We start from the raw sequence: 13,907 nt of genomic DNA, 5'->3' as shown, positions 1-13,907 counted from the left end.
AAGGCGTTGTGAGCTTGTAGATCGACTATTTCCGGCAAAGAGACTTTGTCTAAAGGGGGAAAGGAGAACACTAAGTACAGAGTGAAAGGTCAAGTTTATGTATTGACGGTTCAAGTATTTAAATGTCTGAAAACACACATTAACAATAACATGAATCCAATGATGACCAAGTGCTGTCAAACAATGAATGAAACTTCAACTAAGAGGTCCTTAATTGGCCTGGGTTCTAGTGTGGCTGCGTCACATAGGGCCGTTTACCGCCATGAAGTCATTCATCATCGGTTATGGAGTTTAGAAACAAATTGACTGATTGAATACTCTATTAGGCAAAAATGAAAACAGCACTGTGGTACAGTAACTAAAAACACAACCATGGTCAGAAATACAACCCGTTGCAGTGTTAAGCTATCGCCATCAAGTGGAAGTTTTCAGCTATGCTGCAGCTGTCAAAATCAGCTGTAATTTCTTCTTCACTTAAACCCTATCATTAGTTTACCGGAGTCCCTCAGGGGTCTACAATAGGCCTCCTCCTTTTTCCCTCTACACCCTAAATACTTTGCCGCAAATAGCCGATGTATAGGTATATGGAGTGAATTTAGTGCCAATATTATTTAGGTACATCAGGTACATTTCTGTTACATCAAACAATGACCTTCCTTTAACTCAACGTGTTAGAAGTTGTTGGCTTTCCGTCATAGCAATGTTCCAAGCAGCCAACTCATTGAGAACTCTGTCATAGCTTATATCAGTGGTTTAGAACTCTGTCATAGCTTATATCAGTGGTTTAGAACTCTGTCATAGCTTATATCAGTGGTTTAGAACTCTGTCATAGCTTATATCAGTGGTTTTCAACCTCTTCAGGCCGCGACCCCCCAAAATAATCACCCCCACCCCCATGACAAGCACACTTATTGTAGGAGTTGACTCTGTTCCACAGATAAATATTGTGAAAATAGCCGATCTACAAGCTCACAACGCCTATCGATTTTTGCCTCTTTTCCATATTATTTGACAATGCTGTGCCTGCCTAACCTGACGCTGCCAGATGGGGGCCGTATTGGGTAACCATGTTCCCCAACACAGCTTCCATCTGGGATCTCTCAGGGAGTTGAGCTAACACCGATCCGTTCCGCACCGAACCAATCAGCGTGAGCTAAGGGCGGGATATGTGCGAAACCGGATGTGAAGCTATATAGACACGTCAATATGATTGGTTGTGTTTGCACGCCCACACGGTGATAGACAGACGGTCCCATCCAATCATCTACCAAGTATCTTGAAAAAAAGGAACAGCCCTGTCATCGAATTTGCTTCCGAGATCCCAGATCCCAATAAGCTGTGAAACAAATTTGTGTAGCAAGCTTCTTGGATCTGGCAGCGTCAGGTTAGTGCCTGCCAACTGCTCCAATGAATGTGTCTCTGTGTCTATGTGTCTCTGTGTCTCTGTGTCTCTGTTTCTAGCTGCAATACCGCTGGATGACCTAAAGTGTCACTGTTGAGCAGCCTAACACACACACACACACACACATTGAACACTGCAGCGCACATTCAGGAATCCAATACCTTTTAGGTATTAAAAATGTCTTAAAAGTGCTTAAAAATGATCACTTCACTGTCATCACTTCACTGGGTCATATGGGGACCCCGCCTGGCCTGTGGTGTGGACTGGCTCATTCACAGATGTGCTAGAATCATGGACATTTCATCCCACCTTTAAGAGGGTTAGACGAGGCTATTCTCTCTTTTTTTTATCTCCTTTTCTTCCCTCTGTTCCTATCTCCACCAAGGCTATACAGCTATACACACAGTTACTTACAGAGCAGTCATGCACCTCAGCTTGTTTCCACTAAACTCTGAATCTATTTATTGTGTGTGTGTGTGTGTGTGTGTGTGTGTGTGTGTGTGTGTGTGTGTGTGTGTGTGTGTGTGTGTGTGTGTGTGTGTGTGTGTGTGTGTGTGTGTGTGTGTGTGTGTGTGTGTGTGTGTGTGTGTGTGTGTGTGTGTGTGTGTGTGTGTGTGTGTGTGTGTGTGTGTGTGTGTGTGTGTGTGTGTGTGTGTGTGTGCAGAAAATACATTCTGGTAGATTGCCAGTCCACATAAAGTAGGTATCTTTAGTTCCACAGCATGTCCTCATGATCACAGTTCATTTGCAAAAAGACATAATGGCCAAAGAGACAAAGGATTATGTTTTGGTTAGAAGAGGCCATTTGGGAGCAATGTTGGACCGCAACAAATAGAGAAGAGGGAACGGAACATTGTATTGCTTTTAGTGTGTTTCCAGTGTGCTCACTCATTGATACAGTGTACACAGTGTACATACAGTACACCTTGTACTGTATGTCTTTTAACCTGTTAAATAGATAGAGCACATTGCTTGGCTATTCAAAAATAGATCTCCAAGCGTGGCATGAAGTATAGTATTTGGTTTTAATAGCTCAAAATAGCGATGTTAGGGAAAAAAGAAAAAAAGAAAAGTTAATTTGAGTCAGGTGTGTGTGTGTGTGTGTGTGTGTGTGTGTGTGTGTGTGTGTGTGTGCGCTCGCGTGCACACGCCCGTCCATTCATGGATTGGCAGTGAGCGCAAAGTTGGCCCAATTCTGGATATGGCAGGTGTTTTTGAATATAAGATCAAAAGGTGCAGACACCAGATGAAAAGCAATAACTCACCAAGTGTTTCCAATATGTAATCAGATAAATCTGTGTTTTCAAAGTACCGTATACAATGAAGAATGAGGCAGCTTCTTTCTCCAGTTGCATACAAGTGAATACGAAAGACTTTCAATGACATCATATTGTTGACTCATCATCATCATATTGTAGTGTCCCAGACGAGTGAGACTTAATTCCCAGCATGCCGTGTGTGTGTGTGTGTGTGTGTGTGTGTGTGTGTGTGTGTGTGTGTGTGGAGGGAGACCTGGCCCGACGGCTCTGAGTCTGCCTACTTTCCCTACAAGAACTCTCTCCACACTACTGATTCAAATGAATGAGCAATGGCTCTTAATTGACACTTGCTCTTCTCCTGTGTCATTCTTAAGGCTCATACATAGTCTGGATTTTCGGTGGTGAGGTGACCACCGAACTACAACATGACGTCACGAGCCGCAGTGAAGAGCAAACCACCGCCACCGCCCCAGCCCTTCTCTCTGTTTTTACTCACCACTGCTCAACGTTATTTCAGATCCGGTGGTCACCTCACCACCGGAGCGGTGGTCACCTCACCACCTAAAATCCAGACTATGTATGAGCCTTTACTGGCTGCTTTTGCTGTGACACCTGAATTTCTGCATGGCTATGACTGAGTGTGGGCACATATACGCGCGTAGAAGCAGCAAGAAAGCATTTCATTTCCATCCACCAGCTGTTTAAAAACCAGGAAGAGACACCTGGACTAGGCGTTTTGTGCGGTGAAGGTGTGCTCACTTCTTCTTAAGTGACTTCGGTGCTTGATAATGAGCATTGATCATTGATTTACATCAGCTTTGTGGAGAGAGATCTTATAGGGTCGTAGCCTTGCCGAGCCATGAGGCCCATAGGGGGAGGAGCCTATCTCCTGTGTCTGTAGCATGAGGCAGCTTGATGTACAAGTACACCCCCTGGACATGACGCTAGTATGTCGCAGGGGGTCGCAATCCAACCCTTGATGCTGAGTGCCAAGCAGGGAGGCACTGGGTCCCATTTTAGAGTCTTTGGTATGACCCCGCCAGGGATTGAACCCCAACCTCCCAGTCTCAGGGTGGACACTCTAACCACAAGGCCACCGAGCTGGATATACAGTACCGGTATATATATTTTTGCAACGTGACACGTCACAACACCATATATGGCTGTCAGTCCATCACACCTCATGACACGCTCCAAATATGAAGATCACGACACTGACCATTGATATTGACTGCTCTCTCTAATAGGCTTTCAGGATCGGAGCTGGGCACAGAGAGTCTATGTGGAGGAGAGGCGGAGGAGGAAACCGCACATCTCCATAATTCTCCGCTGCCGAGAGAGAGAGAGAGAGCGCAGGGAAACCCCGTAACTCCGGAGGCCCGCACCCGTGCTAAAGGTCATAAGAGAAACCTTTTCATTGTTACCAAGCACCTTTCAAGATCAGAAGACACCCTTGAGGCAGGACTTCACTAAGGCTAAATAATTCCCCACCTGGCTCGATAGGAGAGTGGTTAACTGCACTGGGCTATGGAAGGAAAAGGCTAGAGTTAAATACCACACCCGACCTACTCTAAAATCCTACCTGTACTTACCTACCTCTGCCACCGGAGCCACTGTCCACCATAGAACCTAGAAGAGAAAGAAACAAAGGCCATTGTTATTATTTGTCTGTCGCCAGTGTGATCCAGACTGTTTCACTTGCCTGATTAAAGACTAATCAACCTCTCTCACCCGCAGACTGACACCCAGGAGGAACAAGAATGAACTGTTCAGTGACTGTTTTTGCAAAAAAATATGTTAATGACATTTAGAAGATTTAGAACACTTTCCTGGGGGTCTTTGTGTGTAATATGAGGTTTTAGATATTTTAGATTTTAGCAGTGAGCCCAGTGTCTGTGATGTGATCGACACTTCCTGGACTACAATTCCCATAATGCTTTGGTGCACTGCTCCTCCTTGTGGATAGGGGAAGGGCTGTCTTACTGAGACAACATGTAGTCCAGGAAGGAAATGAGACCTGTGTCCATGACATCAGAGACACTGCTAAATTCAGAGTCTATTGCCTGAATGTGCAGACGTCATATAGTTGGACATTTCCAAGTTTACCACAAGAAAATTGCACTAGAATGGCCTAAGTTGTAAATACCAGTGGTAAACTCGGCAAAGGCCATGATACAGAGTTAATGAGTTGTGGTGCATCACTCCGGCACATGGTTTAAATACAACTGGAAAACACAAATGTACAGGGTTAATAACCTAACCATAATTAACCAGAATTAAAATGTAGTTGTAGCTGATTCCTCATGCTCGTTGTTTTGACCATTTTACTTTTAATGTTGGAAATAGTATTTTAGGTTTTTTAGGTTGACCAACTCAGGAAGATGGACTGAACCATTTATGTCCATACATTTGTTATCACGTTTATTATTATTAGTTATTATGTAGCCTACCTATTGTACTGTAGCTACTCACCCAAAATCTTCACACATTCGCAGCTAAAATTAGGCAAAGAAATATGAAAACATTAAGGTTCAAGGTTGTACTTTATTGTTACATCTTGTACAGGTACATAAGAGTAAAACTTCCTTCAGACAATGCAGCAGCATAGATAGCGTAACATTCAGAACAACAAAAACACAGCAAACAAAGGGATATAAAAAAGAGTGCAAGAAAGGCAATAGTACATGTATGTGCATGTTTTCCCTGTAGTAGCAAAGTTATGTCAACTTTTTGTGAACAGCTTCACAGTAGGTTTTGTTCCATACATCAGTGGTTCCCAAAGTGGGGTCCGGGGACCCCTAGGGGTCCTTGAGAGAGCCAGCTAAATGGGTCTGTAACTCAGAGAGTGTACAAATGGAACCAAATGGCGTGTGGGATCACATAAGCAATATTGTGGTGTTCTTATTTTTGTAATCATCGTGTAAATAAACTATTTGCATCGATTCAATAACAGGTGTTGGTCGTCTCAACATGTCACTTTCCCCTATAACATTCCTGTGTGGTTTGTCTCCTGTATTTGGAAGAGCCCACTGAACTGTTAGTTTGGAGGTTTTGATCAAAGAATATTATTTTATTTTCAATTATGAATAATAAAAGTTGCTTTTTGCTTTCCTTTTTAGGGAAGCTGTGGCTGAGACCTGATTGTCCTGCAACAAAAGAGAGACAGCCTTCTGGTAGGTCCAGATCTCACACCTACTGTACCTAACCTACAATACAATACAAAACAACAAAAGCACAATTTTGAGATACTTTTCTTTTACTTTAATCGAGTATTTCCTAGTTTTACTTCTACTCCACTATATATGGTGCCTAACCGCGCCAATGAACAGCTATGTGTGTCCCATGTATGTATGTCCTCTTGAGAACAGCAATACCACTGAGTGACCTAAAGTGACACTGTGACACCTAACACACACACGCACACACACACACACACACACACACACACACACACACACACACACACACACACACACACACACACACACATTTTGCACAATGAGTACTTTGATACTTTGAGTACATTTTGAGACCAAGTAAATCCTGATCCTGTGTGTGGACTTTAACAGTACATTACAGTACAGTACAGTACAGTAGCTACCCGTAGTACAGTAGCTAGTACAGTAACTATCTACTATAGATGGGCTTTATTTAGCCAGATTACATTTACACCTGGAATTGAAACGAGTGCCTGGTCTCTGAATATTTACCGTACAGTATGTCCTCTCTAAAGATGTTGCACGCTTTGGAAATTGCATGTTTTATGCACTTTCTTTTGTTTTTTCAGAAGTATTTTTAGACATTAGTCATACAGTACCAAGGAAACAACTGAGCAGAAAGCAATTGCATTCAGCCGATGTCATTAATAGGCAATACTTACACTAATTGTTCCATTATACCAAACTGCAGTGCAGACACCTTGTCTGACACAGCTCTAGTATAATTACTGGTACCTGAACTACACAGCAGCACAGTGAGATATGAAACTACATTTCATGAAGCCGGGTACAGTAGCCATATGAGTCCCTTTGGGTCGATTGTTTCACTTAAGTTAACACTAAGGAGATTTCTTTGCAATGAGCAAGGTTACAGTATCTGTCTCACTTATTTTTCTCCCTTAAACAACTACTGTATAGGGTTCAAAGTTCAAGCATATCAAATGATCAATTTGATCAAACATTGCTGCCGTCATCTTTTCAAATTATACTCTTTTATGCTTTATCCCCTCTACACACCGAATCTCTTTGCTGCAAACGACCAATTTACTTTACTTAATAGCACACAAGTTACAACCGCATCACATTACGAGATGTTGTGAGCTTGTAGATCAACTGTTTATTCTGAATGTTCGCCCCCCCCCCAGAATAAGTATGGTATGGTTCATTAGACCGCACACACCTCCTTGGTGCTTACACAGGGAGATGTTCACTTGATTGGACACAACACGGTTGTTTTTTTATTGACCAGGAGCCTCGGAGGCTCATTCTGTTCAGAACCCCCTGGCGATGTGTGTCCACTAGCACGTCCAGACAGCAGGATATGTAGTCATTGTTTTTGATTAGCGGGATTTCTTTTTTTTTTCTTTTTAAACGAAGGAGACAAAACAATGTGTACAACGTCACTAGAGTGGGATGGGTTGACCCTCACACACACACACACACACACACACACACACACACACACACACACAGAGAGACACTCCCTCCCTGCGTAATTCCTTTGTCTCTCACACAGTTTCATTTGTTTCCTTTAGCTTTTGGCTAAGTAAATACACAATGTATTGTAGTAGTAGAAGTAAAACCGCTTTTAAAAAACTTGTTTAAGTAATTTCTTCCATCATTCCCTCTCTCATTGTTCAGTGAGATATGGGATACAGTGGTGGAAGAAGTACTCACATGTTTTACTTGAATAAATGTATCAATACCTCAAAACACTTCAAAGTGTATAAAAGTCTTTTGAAAATAGCCCGTCTACAAGCTCAACAACACATGAGCTTGTAGATCGGCTATTTTCAAAGATCCTAAGTATACAGTATGCTGGTTAATGTATGATTTGTAATTATAATAAAAATCTCCAAAGTAACCTAGTAACTAAAGTTTACAAAAATAAGTAGTCCAGTAAAATATAGAAAATTTGAAATACTCAATAAAGTGAACACACCTCAAAGTTGTACTTACCGGTAACTACGGTACTTGAGTAAACGTACTTAGTTACTTTACGCCACTGATTGGATGGGACAAAATATGTGAAGATTCGCAACACACACACACACACACACACACACACACACACACACACACACACACACACACACACACACACACACAGAACAGCAGAACAACAGCTCCCCCGTATGTATTGTAACACGTTTCCTGTTCTACTCTTTTCCACTTTACCTTGTGTGGTTCCTAAATTTAGCCCAGCCCAGGAAAACGGACCGGCACAGGCAGGAAAACTAAGTTGGGAAAGAATTGGAGGAAGTCTACTTGCCATTAAGACAAACAACCCCACACACTGGGTCTAGCAGCACTAGCAGAATAGCTAACTATGTAAGACCGCGAGAGACAAAGAGGTTTAGGGCGGTATGGAGTGATCAAGGGGGGGAAGATATTGGGGCATCTGCAGAAAACGGTGGAATTGTGGGGTTCATAACAAGTTGTGTCACTATAAACCAGTTTGGTGCTGATGGTGATTTGATGATCTCCAGATAGACAGTGGATCTAGCCTACGTGCAGACATGTGTGGAAGGTGGATCCAACTGATCTACTGGTAAATATGGACTGGAATCCTTTGGCTAATTGACAGTCCTGGTTGAGGTAAGGTGCTGCTGATGTTGTAGTCTGAATGAAACTTGAGGAGAGAGATATCCTATGGCATAGCGGTTATACTATGTAAACTTGTAGATTGGCTATTTTCAGTGCACAGTTAAGCATTAGTATGCTGAATGTGGTGGATAAAACAAAGTCTTTTTGGTATATTTCAGGCTAGACATGTGGAGGAGTATTTCCATCAGAACAAATTGTTCAAAGCCAAGGGGGTGACTACTTGCATACATACTGTATCTCAGTTAGTACAGTTACTCTAATCCTACTGTTTTGAAAAAAGTGGCCTCCTTCTGTTGATCCGTCCCTTTCATAGACTGTAGTGCTCCGTGCCACATTTATAGTTTGTCACTGAAATATACAAAAAAGCTTTTAGATGTTACTTAATTTCTCTAAGAGGACGCATGGACACTGAAACAATCCTACATAATTATGAATAAAGAAAGACGTGTAGGAGCATTACTTTTTCCTGCTTTCTGCACCTTTACTCAGATGTTGGCATATATATAACATGCATATTACCATTGAACTGACCCGCAGTATACTGTACACTTTTTACTACTGTGGAGCATTGGTGATTGAAGACAGAAACAGTTTTATAATATTCTCCCCAATTGTAGTCATTGCCAGTTCCATATACCATATGATATGTTCCATTTCAGATCAGGTCATTGTAAAAATATAGGAAACCTTAAGGGCAGAGAGAGGAGCGACCTGGCTGCCGGGTTGGATCGATTCACTTGGTCCTTGCACTCACAAGGAGCATGGTGTCTGACTGTGTGCTAAAAGGCTGAGCCACCAGACTCATGTTTGTGTAGTCCTGTCACTCACTGCCAACCCCTACTGTTCAGTCTGAGGAGGATGTCAACAATCACATCTCCTCCAGAACACTGTTTCCCAGACAGTGGGTCGAGGACCATTTATGGGTCACGGACCATTTTTTTATGGGTGACGACTTGAGTAAAAATTCCCAAACATTTTTGTTCATTTTATCTTGCAACATGGTGCGAAGCGACACGTGCACTTGTAGATCAGCCATTTTCACTAGTTTGGGTCCCGGACAGACGTCTAATATCTCTTAGGTTCTTGACCTGGAATGTTTGGGAAAGGTTTGGGAACCACTGCTCCAGAACACATGGAGTGGCCAGCCGCATCTTTTCACCTGACGGTGAAGAGTGTAAGTTGTAAGACATGTGAAGGGACACGCTATACCTCCCAGTTCTCCTTGCTGCTGAACAGGCACCACGACCAACCAATAGTGCAGGTGCAGCAACAGTGAACCAAACAGTCTGTCTCGAGAGACTATAGGTAGCACCTGTACCGGCTTTAGTATTGAACCACCTCTGTGCCAAGACAGAGATTTAGTTTGACGCGTGCAGATCAACGGATGTGTCTTTTCTTTTGTTTGATGAGATACATGCTTGTATAGCTTTGATGCTGGGGTATGTACTGTATGTCACAGAGAGCCCATTCCCCTCATACCAGGGGACTGAGATAAGAAGAAGGAGGTGCACTTCATTGAAATTCCATCCTTCTATGTCGGTGCCTCTCAGCTCTCCCCATCTCTCTCTCCTACTGTCTGTCTATCACTCACTGCATAGTTGTTGCACGAGAGCCCACTTCAACAGGCACTAGTGTGTTTTCAGTTTTTCACACACAGACACGTCTCAGTAAACATACATGTAGACCAGTGGCTCTCAAACATTTTTGTCTCGGGTCACCCCTGTAAATAACGTTTTAATCCACAACACTCCTGAATTACTTTATAGCACCTTACTGTACATTTATGTTATATTACGGTACGTAAATATGTAAACCCCGCCTAAGATACAGTATGTCACGAGGAAAACATGCAAGGATATCAGTTTCCATTTGGGACAGATTGAAAATATCTTTATACTTATGCAGTTAAACCCCAGCATCCCTATTCTGGGAGGAACTTTAGCCAAAAATGTGCCTGCTATTTTTGTCGAAGCATAGACCGAATAAGAAGGCCCCAAGTACACTGCAGCTCAGGGCCGTTTTACAAAGTCATAAGCATTCTGCGACACCCCTGGACTTGCATCACGGCACCCACTTTGAGAAACAAAAATGTATAGTGATGTCTTTCTCAAGGATACTTGATAACAGCTTACGTAGGTATAAATTAGGCATTATACAGAACGCTATATTGTACCTACAGTCATTTCTTAAATATCTCTTGAATATCTTAAATACAATGAGACTGAGCTAACAGTTAAGTTTTGTTTCTCTATGTGCTCAGTTTGAGAAATGTTGTCTGGACTGGCTGAGTAAACAGGGTCTCTGTCAGACCCTAACCTCACGTCACCAGCCTTTACCCCTGGTCTGTGTGATCCGGTTTAGACCGGATTATAAAAAACCAAACAATAAAAAACCTCTGCGTCGCTTTGTTTTGGTCCCCCCCCACACCCTCCCCTCCATAGAGTTATGGTCCCCTCTGGTTGTTTTTAGTCTCGCCAGTCGCTACAAGTTGGAATAAAAGATGGATATACCAAACGAACTATTCCAAGAAGTACTTTAAGAAACTTGTCGGATTAATACGCCACATCAAGGCTTTTATTGGGTTGGCCCTAGAATTCATACGCCACATCAAGGCTTTTATTGGGTAGGCCCTATCATTTTGAGTAGTTATGATTTTGGTTTGGGGGTTCTGTCCTGATGACTATAAACAGACTACAACATGACGTAAGATATCATCCACTCCCGACCGGATCATATACCTGAAATGGTATGCCTCCCTCCCAGGCTAGTCAGACCTCATGTATTTCCAGGATATCAGAGCAAGGTTATTATGAGAGCAAAAAGCCCCACAATATACAGTATATGCATACATGTTTGTTTTATTTTGATGGTAACTGTTGGGTGTGCTTTACCTTGATTATTGGCACTTCAGTGATGCTTACGGAACTCTGCTCCGCCTTTCCTTCCTGACCGCATCACTGTCTTGCCAATCATAGATATCTATGTGAATAGGTTGCACTGACTGTGTCAATGATTTTGTAGTTAATGAAATAGTATAGTGGCATACCCCAAGCTGTGGTTTAGATGTGGCTTAAATGGAATCCCATCGAGAAAAAATAGGTCTTATGTCAGTGATGCAAACTGACATTTTTGGTGTGTTTTGTGCATGTTTGCATGCGTGAGAGAGAGAGAGAGAGAGAGACAGACAGACAGACAGACATGTTTTTGTGTGTCACTACGACCTGTTGATGACTGAGTATGTGTTGCCACTGATTTGCGAGAGAAATAAGCATCTGGGTTTATGAAAACAAGCCCAACATGAGCACTTTAAACCTATATGCGTTGGATATTTGAATATAGCCCATATACAAGCTCACAATGTGTGCGATGCGACGCGCTGTGAGCTTGTAGAGGCTATGTTCAAAATAAATGTTTAAAAATAAATCCTGGTACAGGGGTCACAAAATACTTTTTGATGTCGTGGAAACAAAAGAAAATATATATTTTTTTCCACTGTTTTGTTTATTCAAGATTCAGGGTATACAGTAAATCAAATGACAGTATATGTGACACACCCATATGAAACATATAAAAGATAACAAAATGTTGTCCATACACAAAATATTGTGGTAGCATAAAATAAAATAAAAAGTTGCATAGTCCTATGCTAACATGGAAGCGACACTAATACAAACCACATAACCTGAACAAAAGAAAATATATTGACAAGCTACTTTACAGAGGAAACAAGCCCAAAGTCACTTTAATAAGCAGACCTGGCAACACTGGGCTATATCACCGTCTCTGGGCCCTGTCCACACTGGTTACATCTGTGCCTACGTAACAAAATCACTCATAATGTACAAACACCAGTATAATGATAGAAAATGACTCCATTAGCCCGGGCCACGTGGCCCATTGAAGAAGATGTGTGTCACACACAGGGAGGCAGCCCAGATACAATGCTGAGTACACAGTAAAAAAAAAAAAAACTCCCGTATTTTACTTTAACACTTACAAGTCCATTTGGGTCAGTTCTTTACACTATAAATTAACACTGGGTTTTCCTGTGCAGATACAGTACATGTATGTACTGTAACTTACTGTTTACACAAACACACAGGGAAGGAGGGACATACATGCAAGCACCAGCATACAAACTGTAAACCATGAAAACAAGCAAGCGGACATACGACTACCAAACTGCAGAGACCCACGGAGGAAGATGCTGTGAAGATGCTCTTTACACCGGGCGCTAATGATTCTCATAAACCCACAACTTGGCAACAGAGTGCTTTGCTGGAAATTTAGCTTTACTATTTCATCTATAATATATCATGCTCCATTGCAGTGTCCAAACCTATAAGCGAGTTTGAGTGGATTCAACTGTGAGAATTCAGCCGAAGTTCAAAACTCACAATTACTAGCACATTCATACACGTAATTAAACGATGAATTAATGATTGACTCAGACATTCATTCAACATGAATTCCTGCTAATTAATGGTGAAATCACCATGACTTAACCAAAGTTAAAGGAGTAGTTTTTGTCACATTCTAAAGCCAATAATATGATGACTGACTGAGTGTCCAAAGAGTCTTGGACTGAGTTTCCTACAGTATTTATCCCTGACCCGGCCATCACATTATTGGCTCAGGATTCAGGAATGCTACAAAAACATCTCCATGAATTCAAGGCTACATGGGGTGTGTAATTGATAGAAAATAAGTCATGTTTGGGGTAAACTACTCCTTTAATATATTAGTTAAGGGACACAAGTGGTGAGTTTGTAGATCTGATATATTCAGTGGCTTCTATACCCAGGATGAGTGCTCATAGGCGGGTAAGAGTAGCGAGGAGAGTTGCTCTCTGGTGGCGGTCTATTCATAGTCCAGATTTCGGTGAAGAGGTGGCCACCGAAAAAAACGTCACGCTGCGGTGGTCACCGCTGTTATTACTAACCACCATGTGGTCACATCTTCACCAAAACTTGACTATGAATAGGGGGTCTCCTAAGTTGGACTGAATAGGCCCAGTGGTCCCAGAGGGACCCCTAGGTGGGTCATGGTTTTCATCATTAGTTAATCATTACTTAAGCTTATAATCATTTTGAACTAAATGTTAAGTAATTATGAATTACTTCATTACTCACCATGGGGGTGAGTGCTAGTTATTTAAACCAGTTACCTGACTTTTTTGGCACTGGAATTATTGTTGCTGATTTGAAACATGAGTGTTATCTCTACCCTCAAGGAGGTATTAGTTAATATCTGTGACAACTCCTGATATCTGTGTTGCATAATGCTCTGAACACCCTTCCTGGAATGCAGGCTGGTCCTGCTGTCTTGCACATGTTAACTCGCTGCTAGACAATACAGTAATAAAAGATACGGGAGAATATTTGTAGCCTTGTATCTTTGTAGCCAAAGTTGTAACCAGCT

The 13,907-nt window shown here is 42.0% G+C and overlaps 2 protein-coding genes across 3 annotated transcripts in view; one reads left to right on the top strand and one right to left on the bottom strand.

Annotated features, from left to right (window-relative positions):
* Positions 1 to 13,907, bottom strand: part of LOC308327786 (long-chain fatty acid transport protein 2-like) — a 512,892-nt gene that overhangs the window by 267,806 nt on the left and 231,179 nt on the right. The window lies entirely within an intron of this gene.
* Positions 8,312 to 13,907, top strand: part of rasgrp3 (RAS guanyl releasing protein 3 (calcium and DAG-regulated)) — a 44,913-nt gene continuing 39,317 nt past the window's right edge. For both annotated transcript variants that reach the window (XM_080782390.1, XM_080782392.1), the window contains exon 1: positions 8,312 to 8,477. The gene's annotated coding sequence lies outside the window, so the exon portion shown is untranslated. The remainder of the gene's footprint in view (positions 8,478 to 13,907) is intronic.

This window comes from Protomyctophum bolini (genome assembly GCF_963924005.1).
Source record: "Protomyctophum bolini genome assembly, chromosome: 14".
Lineage (NCBI taxonomy): Eukaryota > Metazoa > Chordata > Actinopteri > Myctophiformes > Myctophidae > Protomyctophum > Protomyctophum bolini.
The sequence above is the reverse complement of the archived record's forward strand: the minus strand, read 5'-3'. Positions and strand labels throughout refer to the sequence as shown.